General features: G+C 33.3%; 1 protein-coding gene across 1 annotated transcript in view; it reads right to left on the reverse strand.

Annotated features, from left to right (window-relative positions):
- Positions 1-22,114, reverse strand: part of LOC138124110 (limbic system-associated membrane protein-like) — a 234,664-nt gene that overhangs the window by 74,818 nt on the left and 137,732 nt on the right. The window lies entirely within an intron of this gene.

A 22,114-nucleotide genomic window follows, 5' to 3' on the forward strand; every position in this document is an offset into this window, starting at 1 on the left:
CATCTGGGCTCCATGGGCAAAGCAAAGCAAAGGTTTCTAACGAAAAGGCGACAAAATTATGATTTTCTTTGATTGTACAGTATTTGCCGTGTTTTAATTTTTCGGCTGAAGTTTTATGTTTTCGATATTTTTCACTAACAAGTCGAATTTTTCCAAAATTGTTGAGAAAAAACTAGGCATTGCATCTTCAAATAACGGCGAACCAAGTAAAGATAAATCTTCTGCAGAGGTCTTTCTAATATCTGGAGAAAGAGATTCAAATTTCTTCAAAATTTCGATTTTGCGTTCTTCAGAAACATGAGGAGAAAGGAATAATTCACATTTAGAGTAATTCAATGATAATCCAATTTTTTCAAATTCAACTATAATGGTTTCCAGATCTTTTAAAGCAGTTTCAGCTGAACCTCCTAAAGCGCCATCATCCAGATACCAAACATTAAGTTGCGACGAAAGTCTTTCAATGGTCGGGTGAATTGATAAGCTGAATATAGCAGGACCAAGGGGGTCGCCTTGTTGACAACCAACTTGGGAATAAATTAAACTTCCATTGTAAATCAGATATGAAGGAGAAGAGTAACATTGCCATAAATAAGGATAAATCAGGGGAGTCACGTTCAACAGAATTAAAAGCATTTTTAACGTCAATCTTCAAAAAAACTTCGGCTGAATAGTTTGTTAAATATGATCTTACGGAATGCACAGCTGCTTCGCAACCACTTCTCGTACCGAAACCAAGTTGTTTTAGTTTAAGATAATTTGAAATCTCTCCAGAAAGATAATAACATCCTAATTTCGATGCAAGGCGTCTAAAAGTAGATCCAATAGCGATTGGGCGTATTCCACCATCTTTCTTAGACAGAGCGCATAAAGAAGCTCCATAGATAAAAGGTGTAAAATTCGAAATTATTTTCCCAGAGAACACAAAATTGCGTAAACGCGTTATTTCAGACAGCAAACGTTGGCCAGCATCACATGAACTTTTACCAATTAAATCTTTTAGATGTTGTGGTCTTATCCCATCTAAACCAGCTGAAGAACCATTTGGAAATGACATTATGGCTTTAAAAACTTTATCTTCAGAAACTGATAAATAATCAACATTTTCATTTGGTGCTTCAGGTAGATTAAGTGTTCTAGAAAGAGGAGGATGTTTTTCTTCTAATTGAGTAAAAGTATCTGAGTTATTTGTTGCAAAAACATCTGACGAAGAAAGTAAACGAATAGCTCCACGGATGTCACCATCGCTAATTTTATTCTCTGCTGTTTTGTAAACGGAAAATTTTGAATTCTTTTTTTAAATAAATGTATTAGGAACTTCATAATGAGAGATGTTTTCCTTTACTTTTGAAGTCAAAGATTTATCCTTTAAATTTTTAGTTGAAATATTCAAAATCCTATAAGAAAATAGAAAAAGTTCTTCCCAAGCATTCATCTTATTAAGGTTAACACAAGCATTTATCACGGAAGATAGTTTGTTTGCAACTGAAATTCGTGCACCTTTAGGAATTCTTTTGAGTACAGGAACATTAGATTTAAAGTTAGCAATTCTTTCTTGAAAACTCTTACATTCTTCAACCGGTGATATATTATCAAAAGATTCTTTATGGCATCTTGAATTGTGAATTTTTAAACCATGAGCGTTAACAAAAGTTCTTGAGTTAGGACAAATCACACATTTATTATTAGAAGAACAAGTTGTTGTTGTAGCAATAGAGCTATTCGAGTGGCTTTTTCCAAGATGTATGTTTAATCCACGTTTTGACAAAAATTCTTTATGGCAAATGTCACATTTTAAACAAATTTTCTCACTGTTGTTAAAACTTCTGTCAAAAATCCAGGAAGATTGTGAAGATTGTAAAGATTGTAAATCAAAAGAACTCGAAGGACCTGCATCAATGATGTCTTGTATAGACACTTTGAAATTACGTAAAGCTTCCGAAGTTCCACTTCTCAAACGACTACTTCCAAGAAATGTTTTTTTTAACTGGAGAAAAATTTTCACAACTTGACACCGACATTAATAATTGTTTGCCGTAATAACAATTTTTCGTATCCTTTGATTTGTTAATAAAAGACGTTTTTACCTAATCAGCTGCACTAGCAGAAGAACCGAATGTGGAACACTTTACGGAAATTGATGCATACCTGAAACAAAAACAGAAAAATGTTTATTAGAGAATCCGTGTGTGGTCATATCTATTATAAAGGGTGTTTTTTTTAAATTTGGCGTCGAAGTAGGCGTTGGAGAGTCGATTGAGATCGCACCACTCGTATAAAGCGTAAGATTTAAACAGCTGATCCGTGATCCGTAACCTGTATAGTGCGTTCACAATCGACAGTTCAACGCCTACTTCGACGCCAAATTTAAAAAAACACCCGTTATTTGCCCTCAGATATTTGTGATTTTACTGTGTGATTAAAAAAAGCATCGAAAACGTGTTGCGCAGCTTCAGTGGCAAAATCGTTGTTGAGCTATCGCAAAAGTTCATTATTCCTTACTAAATTTAATAATTCATGAAGTTCAATTCTCTCAAAATGGTTTTCATTGCCGAACAAAAAATATTTATGATTGAGTCTCATTTTCACACCCCTATTCGTTATTTTATGACAGTTGGTTTACGACAACTATCGTAATAATGACATTTACGGTTGGATCATTCAAGTTAAGCCATACGTTTTTCATGGCTGTCTTTGATCAGACATTTTTTGAACCATACTTTACTAATAATAAATAACTAAAGAAAATAAATTACATACTATGTATAATTAAAATATAGCATCATTTTTGATATTAAATTTTTTTACACATTTTACTCTTTACTGTTTACCTAATCAATATTCTATTACTATTAGATTACGTTCCAATTTTAACGTAGTTTGAACAAACTAGCTTGAATAGTAAATTTCCAATTTTATGGACCTACAGTTTGCATGAATACTATTACATATATGAAATGCCGCAGGATCAGGTAAAAGTACAAGACTTCACCACCCACTCGAAAACTTCAACTCCAACAAGAAAAGTTGTGGTGCTCTGATTGACTAGTTTCCTAACGAAAAGAATGTAACAAGAGAGTGTCATGTCCCATTAATTTCCAATGTAGGCGATGCTGTCAAGTTTGCGACGGGATGTTTTGTTCCAACAGGACAACGCTGTTGCTCACAAGAGCTGTATTTCCATGGAAGCTATCGCTAGTCGTCTAATGCACAATAAATGATTGGCTATTTTAGTCGCTTTACACAAAATGTCTTACATAAGCATGTTGAGAAAAAAATAATGAATTCGCTCAGTCTTTGGTTTCTGTGTGAGACAATAAATGCTGAATCATCCTGGCAGTAGTGTAGCTTTGCTAGATCGGATGGTTTAGAGTTTTTGCTGTTGACGCTGCTTGAAATGTGTTTTGTTAAGTTAACAGAATATGACAGCCTGTGTAGGATGTTGTGTAATTAGTAGCTGACGAGCAACACGACTAGATAAAATGTATTTTTATGTGTTTTGTTACACAGTTTCCTTGGTATTATTAGTCTCTATCATAATTAGGTAATATACTTTCTTTCTTGGTGTCATTATGATTTTAGTCAATATTTCTATTATGGATAAATATACTATACTCGTGCTACGCTGTGGTCAATTAAATGCTTTCATAAAATCTGTATAAATAATATCTACATACAGTTGTTTATGTCGTTGTTGAGAAACATATTTGGAGGAATATATTGTTTTTAAATGAAGAACATTACTCCCAGCTTTAATGTCAATAACTAGAATAGTGTGACGTGGGAGAGCCTGTGATGTGGTTACTCGTTATGGTTCTCAACAATTTTCGTGCAGTGTTCAGCTTTCTGTAGGTACATCATGTAAACATTTTCATGTAACAGGAAGCAACTTGTCGAGGTTGTCGATTATATCTGGGTGGAAAACGTGTTCGTTTCGAAACAATCATTTACAGTAATAATTGCGCACCGATAACATTTATTACATCAGTATTCACATAACGATACCTTTTATTACTGAAAATTCAAATACAAAACTAATTTGTCCACTTGTCAATGCTGGTGCAATATTTTTGTATAATCGATAAAAGAAAAGCCGAAAAAAATAGTTATTGGACTTCCATCATTCTGTTATTTTTAAAACAATATATAGATGCTCTCATTTTCGCAACCTCATTCACATAAGTTACAAAATAATTTAATTACATTATATACAGGGTTATTATAAATGTTTGTAGTCCAAGTAGGCCATGAATTTGTGCCGTCTTGTTTCGATTGTGCACTGTATCTAGTGGAATATTGGCATGAGTGAGCTCCTGACCAACTGAAACTGTAAAAGTCACTGTCACTGTCAAATCACTGATTACCGCATTTTTTTCCTTCGAATCAAAATAAGTCGTTAGTAAAAGTTAAGAGTAAGAGTGTTAAGACCACAGACGACAACGATGAGTATACAACAGTGATCAAGGTTAGGTTAGTAAAATTCTGTAAGTTTCAAGTAAATTTATTTTAAGGTTAACTGTTCTCTTCCAAATTCTCTCTTCTAATTATCAGTTTCTCCTAAACACATTTTTTTAGAATTGCAATGGGGTACACCGTGGAACAGACTACTTTCATTATTATTTCATTTCATTAAAATGGTGTACGAGATGAAAACAGAATGCAATCATGTAATCTCGCAAAGTTTCCTAATTTAAAGATAGAGGAACAATCTTTAATAACCCACATTCGATGGATTGTAAATAGACAAAACTAGAGATGTTTCAAAGGAAAAGTCATCGAGAAGACTTCAAGTTGGTGAAGTTTTGAGAGAGAGAATGGAACAAAATCCCAGAACATAATTGCACAGTCAAGTGTACCACTGAGCACATGTCAGAAAATTGTGAAGAAAAGATTAAATTTGCACCCTTATAAAATGTCATTGTTTCATGAACTGAAACCAGCAGATTATCCACGTCGTGTTGCATATTGCAGCTGGTTTTTAAACAACATGAATGATAACAGAACTTTGGATTTGTCATTCTTTTCAGACAAGGCATGGTCCTGCTGTAAGTTCATAACCTGATTGTAGTCAGGGAGATGTTAGAACTAATAAGTATACCTCCTCTTCCATATTTGTTGCTGATTTCGTTAATGACTATTCCAGATTGGATCAACGCATGCACGGAACCTGTCTGACGTCGCCCATCTTGTGTATCCTGCCCCACCACATTATAACATTGGAAATCATTTAATGCACATCAACAACAATAAAACCTTGCTGGACAGTTAAAAAGCTTTAATTTGTTGCCATATAACACATAAATAAAATGTCTATTTACAATGATTTCATTGTCTCATTTTCCATCAACAGTTTTGGAATCTTGTGGTACCTAACATTGTTTCCCATTGAATAATTTAGCAGCAACAATTCAGTTCTACACACCTGTGGTTGAACACCAGTGGATAAGTTTACAAAATTGAAATAGAGAAAATTAAATTTTATTGTCCGTATGAGATGGATTGAACCATATGAACTTTAAAGTTCACTTTGATAACAAATCCCGTCTTGATGGATTTTAGTCACTGTTACTCACGGTATTAAAACGTTGGAACAATTTCTTTAAACGAATCTTCACTGTTGTGGTTAATAATTCAAACAATTTTTTGAAGGTAAACATAACCTCCTAATGTCAAGAATAATAATCTACTTCGTATCATTTTCGTATTGAACTATGGAACGGCAAAAGAAAAAAATTCATTTGTTTTCATGGGCTCGTTGACTACAAACATTTATAATAACCCTGTACATACAGGTTGTCCCAGAGTTGCGAAAAAGCATATGCCTACTGCGATTTTATAAATATAACAAATTAAAAATGTCAAAAACTCATTTTTTTCAAATGGCACCCCGCATTTATTATTGCACTGGTCGAAAGCTTTTATATAGTAGAATAAATAAGAAAATTCATTTGAAATATATAATTTAACGTATAACAATGATGTAAGTTAAGATCTGATCTTTCAAAATGTAAGTTTATTTGAAAATTTGTAATTCAACAAACATCAAATTAAGTCAAGTCCTTCAAAATTGAAGTTTCAAAATTTCCTGACAAAATGTTTGGATTGAGCAACCATTTAAAAAGAAACCCAAACTGATTGGGTTAAGGAACAAGTCAGATTTTAATGAAATTCTAGTAGAATTCGACTTTGGTTGTAAATTTAACAACAACCACCGAAGAATAAGATTTTATCATCAAGTAATAACCTTAGTCATAAATACCACTACCACTACCTCTAACATCCCTGCCCGAAGCTAGCATTGCGAACCCCAAACCGACGACCCTCATTAGCATTTATCAGTAGGATTATTACTGCAGCATAAAATTCTATTTTTCCAGTGACAAACATAAATTTACAACCAAAGTCGAATTCCACTAGAGTTTCTGTAGGACTTAGTTCACTACTGGTACTCGTTGAAAGCGGTACACAGTGCTCACTCGTTTGTAATAATGTGGTAACAGCTGTGAATTTATCGATCAATTTACGATAACTTGTAACCAAAAGAGGGCCAAACTTGACAAGTATTAAAAAACTGACAGCAGCCACCGCAGAAGGGTTTTTATTGTCAAATTTGCACGATTTGAGTCGGTGTGCAACAAGTTATCGTAAATCAATTTTCAATAATTCAAAGCTCGAATGGTATTTAATTAGATTTTATACAAACATAATATGAACAATTCTATTATCTGTTTCAAAATCAAAAATCCACCACCTGTTGAATTATGTTGGCAGAAAAAAAGAAATCCCTAGAATAAGTTTAATTTTTTGGGTTAGCCCATCCTCGCGCCAAAATTTGACATTGAACTGTTGAGTTTATTTACGTAACACAAAATAATTATTATGTACAAAAATGTGGCAGCTACCGTATCATAACTTTTGAGTGATATAATAAAATGAGAATAAAAAAACACGATGAATTAAGACCTAAACAACTGTCAACAGTTTTCTTTCATAACCACACTTTTTTCTGACACTTGTAAACACACTAAAAACAAAAGTTGGCGACGTTGTCGGTTGTATTTTCGAGGTAGAATGCAGTGTTGGTGGATTTTTCATTTTGAAATAGATTATAGATGAATGTATTGAATTAAATAGATGTAGCTATGGTTTTATGACTGTCATGTTATTAAAAAAGCAATTGGTTGAGCAAAAGGGGAAATAAAATTTCCATATGTTTCCTCAAATGACGAATCTTGATTGGTAGATTTGTGTAGGTATAAAATAATCGTTCTAATTTATTTAGCTTCTTTTATTTGGATCATGCCTGTGGAAGGGGGACACAGTCAAATGTTAGTGACGGTGACTCATTCACATAGGAACCGTTTCCAAACCAAAATCATTTTTAATCTTACTGAAACTATTGAAACACATGAACTCCTCTGTTCGTTACTTCACGTCAGTTCATATTTGACGACTCAAGTTACGAGTAAGCCAGAAGTTTTCAAGTATTTTGTTCTTGATATGATTTTTTTTAATACATAGTGTATAAAGTGATAGTTTATTAAAAATGTATTTAATAAAGACTGAAACTTCCTCTTCCACGCATTACAATTTTAAGCAAAAAATTTTCTCGTACCATATTTGTCTCAATTTATTCATTTTGATGGATATCAAATATGCTTTGTTTTTGTCGTCACATTTCAAGTAGCTCTTTTAATTATGCTCCAGTTTTCTTAGTCAGCAGCTTGTGCTCCTTAAAACAACATTCATTTATTTGTTTAGCAACAATAAATTTGCGTAGACTCTCCACCTTCAATCGCTAAATAAAAACCGAGTTGAGTCTACATTTTATTTTTTGCACGGAAGGCTTCACTTTGAAGACTTAATTCTTATCGTATGCGTGTATAATGCACATCTTGCGGAGTATTTGTCTAATTCCGGTTCACGATCTCCGTGTGGGATGATCGATTCGTCTCCGGAGTTTACTCCGGCTGGCTTTCCCTAAGCCCGTAAGGTGCCTGCATGATTAATTATGCAGCATCCATATCTACAACAGATGCCAGTTTTGGAACGTAACGTGGATAAATAGGAACGAAGGTGGGTTTAATTAATTTCCGGCTCGTCTATGAAAGTTGCTCGTTTGCATTCCGGCGGTATGGACAGCAGTGGGAACGAACGTTGAATGACACGTCCGATTCGAAATCGGTTGGTCGGGGGCGGCGCCGCCACCATGTGTCTCGTTAATCTGAATTGCGATAACTTTTTCCGAAGCCGCGTTCTATGTCGGAACGTGTCGGAGATACAAAATTTTTTAATTCGACTCGGACGGGAGGCGAGAGAAATGAAATACAGAGATTGTCCGAGTGAAATTATTTTATGTTTTTATCATTATGTCGGTTGAATTATTTTGGGAATGCGGCTGCAATGACAATGCGCTAAGGGGTGGTGTGAAAATCGAATTCGTATTGTAAGGGATATCTTTATTTACGTCACGCTGCGCTTGTTATTGCCGAGGTGAGGCGGCGAGGCATTCGCAGTGAATGCAAGGCAGGAACGGATCCCGAATAATTCCTGAAGCCGCCCACTTGAATCGATAGGGGTTTGACCAAATTAGCGACCATTTGGGCGTTATTGATTCAAAAATCTGGCAAAGAAATAGCAGTATCTTGTGGTGGAATTTGCTGGAATGTAAAATGCTGTTATACATATTTAAAAAAATATATATGTTATTCCCAAAACAACCCATTTGCTGTTTGACAGTCTTTAAATAACCAGTAAATTATTGTAAGAATGATTTAAAATTCATCATTAAATTGATATTGAGAACCGAGAGATTAACAGTTTACTCTAGTAACTGTCATTCTCCGTGGTGTTGACACCATTGATTAATTTCTGTGAAAAGATCCTAGAAAATTAAATTCTTCTTTAATGTTAAACACCTTGCAACAAAACTTGTGGATAATCTTTACATAGATAATATAGAAGTATATTGCACGAGTTAATGTTATACCACTTTGATAGACCTAAATTGAACTATCTAGCTCGGAATAAACGTTTAGGGGAAAGACAGCGCAGTTGGCAATGCTGCGCATTGTTGCCAGTTCCATTTGTCAGCTTTCTGTGTTCGTTTAGAATTTATATTTTTACTGAATACTGCGCATTTGTTACTTTTACTGTGCATTTGCTATTTCTACTGAGCATTTATTTTTTCTATTTATTGTCACATTTTTATTATGTACAGTTGACGGAATTTCGCACACCAATTTGTATGTCATTAAAAAAACTATCTAGTCTAAGCTTTGTTGTCATTATAATCAATCATAACATATGTGATCATGACTGACGTTTCACCTAAACTGTCACGAAAATGTCGCCAGTATCTCATTTTAATAAAATTATGTCGGTGAAATGTCCAATGTGTGCGAAATTCCGTGCTCGCCACTGTACATTGGAATTCAGTACTGTACATGTTTTATTGGCCATTTAAAATTTTTTGCAGTGTCAAATGTGACATTTTATTAATCATTCCTTTTTTTTAATGTGCAAAGATTAACTAAATTGAGATCATTCAGCATTTTTTACTGAACACAGTAGAATTAATCACATATTAGATCAAATTCATATTTTTCTGTAGACACATATAATCTTCAATTTCAAAATATAGACATACGTCACAATAATATTATGCACGTGTGAAAACGAGTGGGGCGAGAACGGAGCCTTGAGGGACACTGCTACTCGCGAGTACGAATTTATTGATTCGATTAAGGAGGGTGTGCAGCGAAAGAGTCTCAATTTATCAATTAAAAGTTTGTGGTCTGCGTTATGAAACTTCTTGGACATATCAACGTAAATTACATTAACTTAATTATTCTGGTTTCTAATATAAATGGAGTCCAGTTAATAAGGTTGGTAGTAGGCGAGCGTCCATGTATATAAATCTATTTATGTATTTGTTTAGAGTTTAAATATTGGAATGAAAAAATTGTATATAGTGAAAACTGCAAGTGTTGGTAACTGCTGTTAATTACCGTGATGATAATCTTTTACGTTTTACCATAAAATTACGTTTAGAGTGTATCAACGACCAAAAATGTTTGGGTGTAGATCTAGGGCCACTTTATAGAAAGATAATTAAATATTTAATTTGAATCAAATTTTAATTTGCGATTAACCCATGAATCCGAAACTTAATTTCGCTTCTGTAAACTGGCCCTTAATGTTGCTATTTTTGTTCCCTAACTAAGAAAAATTATTATTTATCCATATTTCATTTTAATTTAAGATCAAAGCAGCTGTTTTCTGCTTTAACCAGATTAAGTCTTGCTATTAAAGCCAAAAAAAAAAACCCAAACAAAGGTTTCTTTCCAACCACATAATTTTCAAATACCTACTTCATTAAGTTTAGAATTAGAATTGGAAACAGCATCACCATCAGAAGCACCATGCAGGAGAGACCCATTTGCTGTGAGTGAAAATGAACTAAAACTGTAGAAACGAGAGATTCGAATTGACTTTCACCAAAACATCACGTAGAATGGTACTGTCATAGGTTAAAAACTCATCTAGTTTTTTACGGTTTTACTTGGTTTTGCGAATCTACAGTTGTCCAGATTAAAATTATGATTTTGCACCACAATTTTTACTAAGAACAAATTGCATAGAGTGTAGTAAAACATTTATTTTAATTGATGGAAAAGAATAAATGAAATGAGCTCTGTAGACTCCAAAAGTAAACTTTTCAATCAATATAATTTGATTTTTAAGCAGAATTAAAGTTGATTTTTATAAAAACTTATATATTTTTTGAATAGATGTATTGAAACAAATTTTCGGTAGATTAATCTTGTTTGAGAACGAATCTGGAGGGATTCTTCTATATACGTATGGTGGCATACTGGATTAATCATTCTCTCAAGACAGTTTCAGTAAAATACGGTCTACACTTTCGTATATATGACAGATTACTTTAATTTTATTTTTTATGGAGAAAGAGTTGACTAAAGTTTTTCAAACGGCAACTTATAAAATACTTCCTAAAATTAAAAACAGTGATAACGTGAAAATTTTAAGACAAATATTTCTATTGACACGGTATGTAGGAGCTGATAAAAACATTTCAGTTATTAAAAAAATAACGCAATTATTAATCTCTGTAAATTTCATTCACTTAGTAAGCCTCAAATGTTGTTCATTAAATTTTTCGGCTTCCCTAACTGTACAACACACCTTTCAATTTAGGTTAAGGTAGCTGCGATTTACCGATGGATGTTGTAAATTGCTGGGGGAGTGCGGTAGCACGCACGGTTAATTTACTCTTTTTACAGTTACTTTAAAATTAAAGTGTTCAAACGTTACTTTAATTTAGTGTAAAAAAACACATTTACATGTATTATTTTTCCGACAAATAAAAAATAAAAATAATAGGAGGAGTACAACCTATCGGGTTGGTAGCTCTGTATGTCAAAAAGTTTGACATTTGTTATTTGATAAAAATCTGCAAAATAAAACATTGGTTAGCCAAAAAGTCCAATACAAATGTCGTACGGCAGGTATTTTACAGCGCTCCAACTACTCAAACTAATGAAACCTAGTTTTCGGGCTGTAAAATACCCTTACCATACTCTAATGTAAATAACTATTTAGTTTTTAACTAGAGTATTAAAAAGTTTTATGCTTGTAGAAGAACAATTTAAAATTTTATTTGATATTAGTACGTTATTTAACTCGTAATAAACTATGTACTTCAACATTTTCAACTTGTATGTAATGTGCTAAAGAAATGTTACAGTCTCGAAAAATTACTTTGTATTATGAAGTAACGTAAATTTCAAGTTTCTAGTCGTTCTGTTAAAAACTGTAAATAGAAGCGCTTAAAAAATTTACTTTAGAAAAATCAACATCTATTTAAAAAACATGAGTTTGTGTTGCAACTCATTACTGAGAAACTCTGTATACTTAAAAATAATTTTAGCTTGTGCAGTTGAATAGTATATAACGGGTGACTATTAAAATTTTCACTTGAAGTTGGCTTTGAACGAGTTTTTATTTTTGCTGTTACTTTAGACACACGCAAGAACGAACGATAAATGTCAGTCAGTACAATTGAAACATAACCAAATTAAGAGAAAAAACATTTATTGGAATGTCAAACTTTTCAGTGTCTAAGGTGCAACGGAAAACAAAGAATGATCCATAGCCAACCCTAAGTGAAAATTTTAATAGTCACCCGTTACTTGTGGCTGTTGTATTTGAAATTGTCCAGTAGTAATTTAACAGCCAAAAGCCGATCATGGACTTTAGTGTTTCGTGGGATTACCATGTATGTATAGTCCATATGAATATTTTCCAATTATTCAACTTTGTTTTTGTTACACAATTTTTTAAACAATTTGGTATTTAACCAATATGAATATTTAAAAATAATTTCATAGGGTTGTCGTGATTATTGTTTTTGATTTAAAATATTTGGTGAACAGGTGTATAGTGTGATAAAAAGAAAAGAAATCAGAGCAGGCGTTGCAAATTATCGGTCACGTCGTAGCGGAATCATTTATGCAAATAAGCGTTCCATGCATGGGCGTAGACAATCTGTGGTCTAAAACGCTACTTTATAATAAATAAATCATACCTTATGCATTTTAGACGTTGGAATTATAATTGTTCATTTTATTACTATCGTCTGATAATGGATAATGATAATGGAGAGAATTTATAAAATAAGCAAGAGCAACATTTTACATTCCTAAGAATGGGTAATTTACCAGCTTTATTGCTAAACGCGACGCCACTGGTAAGCAGATTTTTCGCTTGAAATGTCAAAGAAATGTGAACGATGTGCTGCTGTTAACCTATAAAACAATTTTTCGATTTCGGCAAAGTTTATGAACATTTACTATAATTGTAAACAACACTATTATCCAAGAGTAAGTGGTAAAATGGGTGTTACTATCGAAGATAAAGCATTGATTACACAGGTCAACAATGAACAACCTGTCTCAAAATCAAAAAGTAAATATGATGGACTTTTGGATGCTGATGACGGCAAAAATATTTAAAAAATTCCAGCACGTCCAATTTAAAAAAAAAAGCTAGAACAAAAATTTTGCATCTATCCTCACTACTCAAGTTTTTTGACTAAAAAAATGCTTGCTACAATTTTGAATTCATTTTTTATAGTTTTATTGTCGATGGTATTTGTACAAAGAAACCTTGTCGAAATAAATATTTACAAAAAATTTTGAAATGTCAATAAAAGACCGTATAAATTTATCTCAATGTTCAAGAAACAACAAAGAAATATAACGGAGTTTGTGCAAAAGTATACCTTATTCATTTTCTCACGATTATTGCCGATTTTAAATCAAAATTTATTGAGGTGTATGTCGTATTTTAACATTTTTTTTCCAAAACACTCTTACGTGATAAAGAAAAATTAAGTTCATATCTGAAATCAGCATCCTAAAAAAGACTTAAAAACCCTATTAAAACCAAAAGAGGTTTTTATAAATCAAATTTTGCAGCACTGTGTTATTAATAATAATTAATTAATTAATTAATAATAGATTTTTAAGAGGTAGGCAACCAATAAAACGACTGTGCATGGAAGTATAATTGTCGATACGACTCAAACCAAGACAAACGTTTGGATAAAACAAAATATGAGGTAGCACTCTTGATTTGTTTTCTTTTGATCACCTTGTACGTCTACATGGAACTTTTGACATGTTAGAAGATTTTTCTAAAAATTACAGACAATTGATTTATTATTTCAGTGATATTAAAAATTCGTTAATTGCCATTTAATTTAGTCGGTAACTTGGGGGACTGGTGAAAACAAATACTCTGTTTATTTCGAATTTACAATACACTACAATTTACATAAATTTTATTATAACATATTTTCTCAGGTATTTATTGCGCTAAATAATAATTGTTTAATAAAAATTTAAAAATTCTGGATTTAGGGAACACATTGGTAGTTGAAATTCAAAAAGGTATATTATTATACTCATGTCATATCGTGAGGAAATTCCTTAACATTGACACAGAACATAATACACAACAAAGTCAAAATGCGGAGGCGAGACGCCGGTAATTATGTTGATAAGCACTGCACTATTACTTGATAGTAATATCCGTAATAGTGTATGTACTCCGGCAAAATTGCCGTGTCGCCGGGTGGCGGAGAGACAGTTTAGAAAAAATTTCTATTTTACCAGTAATAATTTCAGCAACGGGAATAGTACCGCAATCTCTTTTTAAAAATTCTGGATTTAGGGACCACATTGGTAGTTGAAATTCAAAAAGGTGTATTATTATACTCATGTCATCGTGAGGAAGTTCCGTAAAATTGACACAGAACATAATATAAAAACACAACAAAGTCAAAATGTGGAGGCGAGACGCCGGTAATTATATTGATTAGCACTGTACTCGTACTATTACTTGATAGTGCCGTGCCGCCGGGTGGTGGAGGGAAATAAAACGTACATTTCTTTATCAATATGGTTGTATAGAACAGGATTAACAGAAAGGAAACTTATAAATTTTCCCAAATTCAAGCAATTACTATGTTGTTTTGCCTTTGAGAACATTTCATAGAATATCGAATTGGGATCAAAGATGCACAGGAAAATTTTTAATTTCAATGTATCGTTTTATATAGATAATTATTAACTATTTTAGTTTGTTGCTTGTAACCATTTCAGTATTTAAAAACTTTTTAAATTTGTTCAGTACATTAATTAAGACATTCCCAACAGCCAGCTTGAGTTAATAAGCAACCTGAAACTTCTTTAATGTAAGTTGAAAATTAAGTTCTTGTGTCATTAAACTTCGCAAAAGCTGAGACGTAGTATTTACTTTGATTGAAAACTAAAACAGCATCATTTCACAAACTATTCAAATAAATTAGCATAACGACAGTATGGACTTTTTGCCCACCAATTTATTAGCGTGAGTAAATAGTTTACAAAAAATGGAATGTAAAACTTGTACATATACCAATAATTTAGTAATCAATGAAAACATGACTTTAGCATTTTTAAACGTACATAACTGCATTTTTCTTTTCCCATTGAAAGCGCACAGTCAAAAATTCTTACTTGTAGGATAATTAATTTTGCTTTTACAGTTTACGTAATGAATACAGAAAATTGTATATGTTTTGTTTACATTAGTTTGCAATAGATTTTTATTTGACGAAAGAACAGATGTCTTAATGCTAAGATGGGTATTTATATTCTACACAGCGGCGGATAAATTTCAAAAAGAAAAAGTGATCTCGACGTAAATTAGAAGACGTTGTACGGGGTTATTCCGCCTGCGGTCAACCAAAAAACAACAGCCGATCAGTAAAAAGTTTCGAGTAGCATCCAGATTTATAAGCAGAGTATCGCCGAACAATGGATCTTTTGAATAAAATGACTGCTTTCATTTTAACTTACTAGAACAAAAGCGGGAAAATATATGAATAATTTATCTTAAACATTTTGCCTTTGTTTGAAGAAATAACGCAAAAGCTCGCCATGAATTGGGGTATTGGATCCTAAAAAATGCTCCGGGGGATTCCCCCATCCCGAATAATGATGTATAAAGCAAACGTTTTTTAAAATTCGTCAATAACGGTCGTCTAGTCTAGGATAATTGCGCCGCAAGAGTTCGTGTCGAATAAATTTTATTATCAAATCCCTTCTATGGCATTATTATGAGGGTTGCAAAGCGCAGGCCCCCGCAAAAAGAGCACCCTTTCTTGTCGCAGTTTTTATGAGGCTGCTTGTTATGCGATGAATCAAGTAAAGCAGAGACACTTTATGGTCGGGCATAGTTACTCTCTAATGGAATTACAAGAAAATTTTGCAATTGATTTATGAGAGCAAAACCTCGAATTAGTTATAATCTCGGCCGGGGCGGGCTCGATTGTTTATTTATTTGAAAAAGCGTTGTTTATGCGGTCGCCTGACAGGGAAAATCTGCACATGTAAAAGATCACTTTTTTTTTGCGGCGTGCCAGATAATAAATCATCCAATGTTAGAGCAGATATATGCGATAGCTCACCTAATTGTAATATTGATACGGCGGAAAATTTATACGATTTTCGAGGATGCCAATGCTGAATGGATATGTTTTCGGGAGCGTGCAATTCACGTCCGTGATTTTTTCAGCGGAAATCGAAAAATTAATGAAAAATGGATCCGGACTGAGGATAACAAAACGATCTGAAACAGTTGTTTTCGGCAATAATCTGCGTTATTCTTTTCAGACGCTTAAAAAATGACTATATACTTTTAAAGCACATGTCGTCATATGACAAAGGTGATCTTTTCACGATTTACTTACTATTTTCTTGTTCTATATAAACTGAAAAAACTTCTTCGTTTTGTACGCACAAGGACATCAGGATTCCAGAAGGGCAAAAGTTATAATTTTTTTTCTTGAACAAAGTTCGGTATAGCAGAAGAGGCTTGTCTTTGGTGGAAACTGTTGGTCATCAATTCATCATAAGAATGGTACTCACCGATCAGTGATCAGTGACTGATCAGTGATCACACTATCTTCTTATTCAAATTTGGCGTAAGAGATCTCAGGAAAGACAGCAACATCATTAGTAGGTATACAAAGTGTTTTTTAAACCAAAACCCCTTGCCTTTCTTTATGGAGGTTAATTTCGCATTTCGAGGTCATTCGCATGTTTGATCTCTTGTCTACCTAGTGTCTTTCACATTGATTTCAAACCGTTTGTAAAACATTAATGCTTTTCATGCATTAAGTACAGTATTGCAACCAACTTGTATCTTTTTTTGGTCCAATTTCCATAAACTCGTAATGAAAAAATTAAATCTATTTCTACATTCTAAAAAGTACAAAGTGATCAAAAAGGATCCAAATCAGAGGAGGAGTTGCAAATTATCGGTCATGTCGTAGCAGAATCATACACAAATAAGCGTTCAAAGCAAGTCTTCGATTTCGGTTTACAGACGTTTATTGTAATTATCATTATCCCAGAATAAGTTGTAAAATAGGTTTTACCATTGAAGATAAGGCATTTTTATTAGATTGTTTTCGAAACGGGGTGAAACAAGGAAATGGAGACTGGTCTTACTTTATACCCCCTTGCATTGAAGAATTTCATTCCAGATATCCGAACCCGATGAGTATTGATTATCAAGCTTAACAATGTATTAAAATTATAGTGCCTAATTTTAGGGAATCAGAATCCATCAGGTCGGTTCCTAGTTCGAATTCTAGAAGTGGTGCAAAATGTTCAACAAATTGGGGAGGAAAATCCCTCAAATTTCATAAGGCGTTTAAGACAGCAAGTTAATTTGAGTCAGAAAATTTTGAAGAAGGATATTAATTCGTTTCCTTATAAAATTGGTGTGTTGCACCATAACTGAATTTTGTCAATCCATTTCACCCGAGTGCTTGATAATGTTTTTGAAAATATGAAGCGACGAGTTTGCCTCTGGACCACAATGGACAACATTTCCAGCAGTTTTTGTGAAAATATATTTTTTGTCCTTGGAGTAATGTTAATGTTTTAACGACTGCTTGAAAAGATACGAGTAAGTTCTCAATCAACCAAAAATTAGACGAATAACACCTTTTGTACTTTTCTTACAGAAAACAACAAAACAAAGATTTTTGAAGAATAATCTTTTTAAAATTTTGTAACCAAAGATTAGGAATTTTATGTAGCTGTGTCTTGTTTCCTTAATCAATAATAAATAATGATTATTAGTAGGTAATAACGTTCTTTTAAACCCATTATTCATGTGTTACAATGGCAATTAATAATAGATTTTTTGAGAGATTGGCAACCAACAAAACTATTGTGCGTAGAAGTATAAATCAGTGTATGATCAAGCTGAGACGTACGTTTCTATAAAACAAAAGATGAGGAAGCACTCTGGATTTGTTTTCTTGTTGATCATTTCACACTTTCCTTGAAATTTCGTCACTTTCTATTAATTTTTTTTGCTCTATTGCCGAAGGAAGACGGGCAAATAATTTATGTTTCTCTGTTTAATAGTGCACCTCTGTGCAGTTTTAATTGCAGAACCAATTTTGATGGGACTTTTAATATTTAATGACTCATTTGTCCAGGAATGACATATATCGCAATATCTTATCAGTAGTAGATAAAAAAGGAGTATGGGGGAAGTCGTAAGAATATTTTTTCTCATCTAAGTGAGAGAGAACATTTCTAGAATTACAAGTAAACAATTTATAAACAAAATACACTTTTGCACTTGTGGTATTTCGCGAGGGTGAAGTTTCATAATAAATATCTTGTTTTTTGCTTGTTCGGATTCTGGATCTCTTCTTCAACAAAAAATCGTAAAATGTAACAACACACGTCCAACGCTGATATCAGCAAGTTTAGTTTCTAATCTAATTAGAAGGTAATGAAGGTACTAATGTTTCATGGACTTATGTGAAAAGAGAAAAGTAAGGTATTTTATTCGTAGTCGGGTCTTTTATTTTTTAAGATTATACTTGTTTAACGTTAGACAAAGCGCCTTAACACGTAACAAACACGTTTGAAAGGATTGGTTAATTAGCTGTTATTCAGCAACGGTGTGAGAGTTACGGTTTCTAATTAAGACCGTGGATTATTCACTTTTAACAGAGTTCGCCGTCGTCTTTATGTAACGTTGTGTGTTTATACCGCTCGCCCTAAACACTTTTCAAATATAAAAATAAAAGAAGAAATCTTGAACACAACGTGAATCCCGGGTTTAATCAGAGAATTTCCATGCAAATGTTTACCACGAGTTAGATTAAAAGAAAACAAGGTGTGTGATACGCCACTGCTCTCTCGAACACATTCCCTTTGAGAAAATTGGTTTCATTTTCTTTATGTCTAGTTGTGTCAGACGGGCAAATATTTTTTCGTCGAGAACGTTTCCTGTTTTATTTATGCCACCTTGGAGGCAAGGTGTGCGATATTATGGGGGCAGTTGCAATTTATCAAGCTTTGCATCTTATTATGCTAAGGGGCGGTTGCAACCGGTGCCTGTGTGTGTCTAAACAAGATTCGCAGATTTTCCATAAAGGATATTTACTGTTATCCGATGCACCTGATATTTTTACACCCTATAAAATGCTTGTTAAATTTATTATCTTTTCTCTCCACGTTATGTCTCTCCGTGGCGGGTTAACCCATTTAAATGGGATAGTGGCGCCATAAATTTTTTATTTTTAAACACATAAAATTGATTTTCGAGAAGCGCAACGCGAACGCCAGATTATATGGGTTTCTAGGGGGATCAGCGTTATTACGTTCTGCACTTTTGGGAAAATCAAAATGTAAGCATTTTTCGGGGAAAACCGTTAAAAGTCCCACCAAAGATTTTCAACAATGTTTTTTATGTTGTCTCGTCATTTTTATCGCATCTATGATGTTGAGCAATTCTAGGCAAATGAATTTTTCAAAATTTATACAATTTCGTTTTGCTGAAAGTACCTTTTCAAAACAATGAAAATAATAATATTAATTATTTTATCGTAAAAAATACAATAAACAGAATATCATCTGTGAAGATTTGACAAATACTGTGTTTACCCAGAAGTATAAAGGATTTTTTTATCAAAGTCCGTAAAATATGACATATACTGCTGGATTGATAACTTTAAAGTGTCACGTCATTGCCATGGTATCTGAATTTATATTCTGAATTTGACATATATTGAAACCTGAAGTGAATAAATAAACATAATTGGGAAACATATACTTAGTACAAAATCTATCCAAATTAAAATGGATTGACAGACAATTATTAAAAAAAAAGGATTTTGTTGATAACGTTGTTTATGCAAGAGTCATAGTAACGCTTTTCAAAACGAGCTACATTAATTTATCAGTCTACCCAATCTTCTACCGAAAATTAAAGAATATAAATACAATTTTGACGTACTATTCAAGGAGAGAAAGTGTCACTTTGTATGTTTAGGCAGGTAAAGTAGTTTATCTGACTCCGACTATGTTTACTTACTTACAAATATTTCAGTGTAATAAACAATAATTAATCGGTTCCATTTAATTACCACTATCTAGTTATAATAGTTATTTACTTTCTAAAATATAAATCTACTGCTTCTGGAGCAAACAAATAGATTGACAGTAAAGTGTCTACCGAACTCGTTTGCTTGCTCGACTCGGCTCCGCCTCGTCTCGCAATCTGCAAACTCGTTCAATAAAGTGTCACTTAACTGCCTTGTTGCATAAATAGCTATTTCCTCCGAATAACATATATACTCGTACTTATCTGCTACTTTTTCTTCAAATATTCATACCAAATTATTTAAGAAATCAGCTTTATGTTCGAGAACTACTCAGTGTTCATAGTCTTTCAGGTGAAACCTAATATGCAGAGTACATTAGAGCTTCCATTACGGAAAATATAGAATGGAAAAGACTTTGTAGTTTTGCAGTGGGGAGATTTCCGTGTGGGAGCAACGCAAAGGGATGACAATGTAAATCACTGAACGATCACCTAATGCGTTCTTGAAAGATAGTTCCATTAAATTTAGTTTGCAATTTTATTTCATTTATTTGTTTGGCAATTTTCGGAATATCAGCCGGAAAAAAACTCCTTTTTCAAAACAAATCTATCGGAAATTTATTAATTAGATTCTTCTTTGCTTATTTGTTATTGTTGTTTGGATCATATTCCACTCAAAGCACCAATTTATGACAATTCCCTTTGCTTGTTGAATGTTGCATTGACATTGCGGATTATCGACAATGCTGAAATGAAAGAGATATAAGTTTTAGACCAGTTTAATTTTTTCTCTAGGATGTATTTTTCCCTAGCGAGAATGTAAAATTTGACAGAATTATATTGAAAGTTTTCTTAGTGTATCGAAATGTATTTTGATGGTTCTTCACGCTGTTATTCTATCTTGTGAAATAAATTCATCTGAAACAGGATATTTGTGGCAATCTGAAACATCACCTGATGGAATTCAAGCCAAGGCAGCATCTCGAGAGCTTTCACGCTAAAGCGTTGTGAAGTAGCAACATCAGATTCATTAACATTATCAGTGTAGCCCCATGACCTGTGACATATTAAATTTGTCCGCCTTGCCGCCAGTTGGAAAAAATCGTGCCTGCAGGAATTAAAAAAGTTTCCATTCGCGCTGCCAAGGTAGGCTCTAAATGCCAAGTTCGAAAAAGTTTTTAGCCGAGTTTCGATAAAAGAATAATTTTATTTTTAAACTTTCCCGGCCAGTTCGTAACAATTCCAACTTGTGCACGAGAATTTGTTTCAAAATTTTTGCGAGGGTGTAACGACTCGATCGACAATTTAAACAACTCGCATAAATAATTTATGCTCCGTAAGTTCGTTACAGTCGCAATGGCCACGTAAAATGCAAAGGTTTACGACTAGGTTGAAGCGTTGCGACTATAAGACAGTCTGATCGAAAAATGTAAATTATTAAACAAAGGGAGCTCAAGGAAGTGCAGATTCCCGATATTAAGTTTCGGAAAGTTTTTATTAAAAGTCTCCGGAAACAACCGAGAATTTTCAACTTTTGTAAATATAAACCGGCGGGATGGGAGTTTCCCTTCTACTATTTGCCGGAGCTACCAAACGTGTCGAAAGCAAACAGCCTCGTATTGCAGTCGATATTTATTTGGAAGCATTAAAAGCTCGATATGCAAAGTGGTATTGCACCTAAAACGTGAAAAAACAAGACTTGGCAATCTCGTTCCCCTCGTTGCACCTACTACTAATGCAAATTAAAATCAAATGAAAGAACAGAGCTCACCCTCCGACCGCCAGATGAAATATACTTTTACATATTCCGATAAAGCTTGAAATTTGCAATTCAATGATACACTTCGTCGCATCTCCGATGGATTTATTTTTTCTGGTGTGTAGAATCCGAAAGAGCGATTTCTGTGGGTGCAAACGACAAATTAACTTTAAAGCTAAAAAAAGTGGCGTATCACGCGAGATAAAACTCCCGAAACATAAAACATATCGCTCTAGTGCATGACAATCCATTTAAGTTGTGTGCTTATCAAAAAAAAAAAAAATGCCGCGGGTCTACAGCCACTCTTCCTTATCTGACAACACACAAGAGTCCCTTTAGAGGCGATGCCAATCACAGTTATAACATTTG

The sequence above is a fragment of the Tenebrio molitor genome, chromosome 2, assembly GCF_963966145.1.
Source record: "Tenebrio molitor chromosome 2, icTenMoli1.1, whole genome shotgun sequence".
In the NCBI taxonomy this organism is placed as follows: domain Eukaryota; kingdom Metazoa; phylum Arthropoda; class Insecta; order Coleoptera; family Tenebrionidae; genus Tenebrio; species Tenebrio molitor.